Below are 3,771 nucleotides of genomic sequence, written 5' to 3'. Positions count from 1 at the left end.
CTTCGGGTCTTAGTTATGGCACACGGGGATCTTTGTTGTGGCACACGGGCTTCTCTAGTTGTGGCATGCAGGCTTGGTAGCCCCACGGCATATGGGATCCTAGTTCCCCGACTAGGGATTGAACCCACGTCCCCTGCATTAGAAGGCGGATTCTTAACCACTGGACCACCAGGGAAGTCCCCAAAATGACTTTTTAAAATGTCACCCTTTCTTGGTCCACTGATGCCAGGCCAATCCTTTCATACTTTCCATAGTGTACACTGACATAATAGTGAGATAAGGGGATATACTGCCTCCTGAACATATTTGTGTTTTAACAAGGACTCTCAGGCTAGGAGCTTTTGATGTGGCAAGGGCAGTGCTAGTGGTGATTTCTGTATTATGTTCTGGGAAATCTAAAAGTTCTATGAGGCATCTCAAGAAGTTTCTGAAAACATGGTAACAAGAGACTTATTTCATTTCTGCCTGCTCTGTGACCTATATACACCACCTTGACAATAGATACATTGGTCATCCGCATTCAATTGTACTACTTTGCATATAAAGGGCTTACAGTGTTCTATGAAGATCACACAGGAAATACAAGTCTATAAATAATGTTCAAGGCACCTTGTATATTTTGTCCTGAAATAGTGTACATTTATTATATGAAATAAATTACACATTAACATTAATTTGAAATTCTTTTTGTCAGATTAAGAGTACACATGATCTTTTTTTTTTTTTTTTTTGGCCGTGCCCCCTGCAGTGGAAGCGCAGAGTCTTAACTACTGGACTGCCTGGGAAGTCCCAAGAGTACGCATGATATTTGACTCAATAATTATACTTCTAGGAATCTCTCCTAGAATACACTCATACGTGTGTACAAATATGTATGTAGAACCGTATTTATTGAAGCTTATTTGTACCAACAAAGACTAGAAACAATTGCTTAAGTATTATAGAATAGTCATACAACAGAATACTATGAACCCATTAAATAATAAACAATTATTAATTAAATAGCAACTACATGCTCAGAACCTTATTAAGTGCTGAAGGAGAATAAAAAGAACTATAAGCCATGGTTCTTATCCTGGAGGAACTTATGACTTGGTTGAGAAGGGTCAAAGATGCACAGATTCCTGGCTTTAAATTATATGTCTTCTATGTGAGTCAACTTTTTGGTTTGCGTTCTTTTAAATGTTTATTTATTTATTTATTTAGGCTGTGCTGGGTCTTAGCTGCGGCAGCGGGATCTTCGTTGCCGTGTGTGAGATCTTTAGTTGCGGCATGAGACCTCTTAGTTGAGGCATGTGGGATCTAGTCCCTGACCAGAGATCAAAACCAGGGCCCCTGCATTGGGAGCACGGAGTCTTAGCCACTGGACCACCAGGGAAGTCCCTGGTTTGTGTTCCTGAAGAAGAATCTTCTGGACTAGAGGATGGCAAACTACAGCCCATGGGCCAAATCCAACTCCTTGTCTATTTTTTGTAAATAAAATTTAATTGGAACACAGCCATGCCCATTCATTTACCTATTGTCTAGTCTACTTTCCTGATACAGAGTTGAGTAGTTGCAACAGAGATCATATGGCCCACAAAGCCAAAAATATTTACTAACTGGTCCTTTATGGAAAAAGTTTAACTCCTCTTGTAGGCCTTTAAAAAAAAAAAAAAACCTTTAAAAATGGTTTGGGCACTTCCCTGGTGGTGCAGTGGTTAAAAATCCTCCTGCCAATGCAGGGGACACGGGTTTGAGCCCTGGTCCGGGAAGATCCCACATGCCACGGAGCAACTAAGCTCGTGCGCCACAACTACTGAGCCTGCGCTCTAGAGCCCACGTGCCACAACTACTGAGCCCGCATGCCACATCCACTGAAGCCCACGCGCCTAGAGCCTGTGCTCCGCAACAAGAAAAGCCACCGCAAAGAGCCCGTGCACCACAACAAAGAGTAGCCCCTGCTTGCCGCAACTAGAGAAAGCCCGCGTGCAGCAACAAAAAACCAACGCAGCCAAAAACAAAAACAAATAAATTTGTTTTTAAGAATTAAAAAAAAAATTATTTTTTAAAAAAAGCATTGGAGTTAAGGATGGTGGTTTTAAAATATGTCCGTAAATTCTTTGCTACTCTTTCCTTTAAAAGATGAAGCTGAAGTGCTGGGGCCCCCGTGTCTGGGTGGTTCGTGTTTGCTGGTGGCAGCCGCGTTGCTTTCTGATGGAGGAATGAAGTTGGTGCCTGTGGCTTCTGGGCTGGAATCAACTGTGCTCTCCCTGGAGGCAGAGGAGCTGAGCCAGAACTACGGCCAATACACTGGTAGTCGTTAGACTGACCACTGCTGCTGCAGGATGTGCAGGCTGTTACGTTTTGCAAGCCATGAAGCATATGGAGCCTCAAGTAAAACATGTTTCACAGTCTATCAAAATCTGCCCTCACCAGTGGCTATTACAGAGGTGAGTGTGAACCCAAAATGACAAAATAGGAAGCAGCATTACTACTAGGAGTGAGCCCTACAGCCAATAAAGGAAAGAGATGCTCATTGACATATTATGCATTTAAATCACCCAGACAAGGCAGGATCTCCTTAGATAACAGTCAAAAATCAATGACGCTAAAGATTTACTAGAAGTTCAAGCTAGAAAATGAAGTATATGTATGATGAATTTTAAGTTCATTTTCGTCGATGTATATGAGTACCAGCTTTTATCATAAAATACCTCAAAGCTGCAAAAAATAAATAATTAAAAATAAAAGATGAAGCTTAATTCTCCTCTCTGTGAGTGTGGACTGAACTCAGTAACTTCCTTCTAATAAATAGAGTAATGTTCAGTGACTCCCCTGGCGGTCCAGTGGTTAAGACTCCATGCTTCCACTGCAGGGGGCACAGGTTCGATCCCTGGTCGGGGAACTAGGATCCCACATGCCGCACAGCGCGGCCCAAAAGTAAAATAAAATAGAGTAATGTGCAAATAAGAGTGTGTGACTTCTGACACTAGATCATAAAAGATGTTACAGACTTCTCCTTGCCCTCAGATCACTTGCTGGAGGAAAGCCGATTGCTATGTTGTGAGGACACTTAAGTAGCCCTGTGGAGAGGTCCATGTGGCAAGGAACTGAGACCTCCTGCTAACAGCTAGCAAGGAACCAGGCCTTCTACTAACAGCCATGTGAGGGAACCATCTTGGAAGTGGAGTCTTCAGCTCCAGGTAAGGCTTCAGATAGCTGGAGTCCTGGCTGATGTCTTGACTGCAGCTTCATAAGAAACCCTGAATCAGAACCACCCATTTAAACCACTCCTGAATTCTTGACCCACAGAAACTGGGAAACAATATGTCTTGCCTTAAGCTGCTAAGTTTTGGGGTAATTTGTTATTCAGCAATAGATAACTAATACAAAACTGAAAGCTATAGATGCTCTAGAGCAGTGGTAAACTTTCTGTAAACTTTGTCTAGAAGGGCCAGACAGTCAATATTTTAGGCTTTTGGACCATATGGTCTCTGTGGCAACTACCCAACTCTGCTGTCACAGCAGGAGAGCAGCCACACACAATAGGTAAACAAATGGGCATGGCTGTGTTCCAATAAAGCTTTATTTACAAACACAAGCAGCAAGCCCGTGGGCCATAGTTTGCCAGCCTCTGCTCTAGAGAAACCAATTTTAATGATATTAAGCAATGATTAGAAACGAGTAATAGGAGCTGGGGGATTTCTCAGCTAAAGGCTGCAAAGCCAACTACCAAGGAAACTCCTGATTAGAAAAGGGTATGTGCACAATATGGTCACAATTCTTTTT

General features: G+C 42.5%; 1 pseudogene; it reads left to right on the top strand.

Moving 5' to 3' along the window:
• The first annotated feature begins 2,289 nt into the window (after positions 1-2,289).
• LOC132422061 (mitochondrial import inner membrane translocase subunit TIM14 pseudogene) lies at positions 2,290-2,625 on the top strand (annotated as a pseudogene).
• The last annotated feature ends 1,146 nt before the right edge of the window (positions 2,626-3,771 follow it).

Source organism: Delphinus delphis, chromosome 3 (genome assembly GCF_949987515.2).
Source record: "Delphinus delphis chromosome 3, mDelDel1.2, whole genome shotgun sequence".
Taxonomy (NCBI): Eukaryota; Metazoa; Chordata; class Mammalia; order Artiodactyla; family Delphinidae; genus Delphinus; species Delphinus delphis.
Note: the sequence above shows the minus strand (reverse complement) of the source record. Positions and strands in the feature narration are given on the sequence as shown.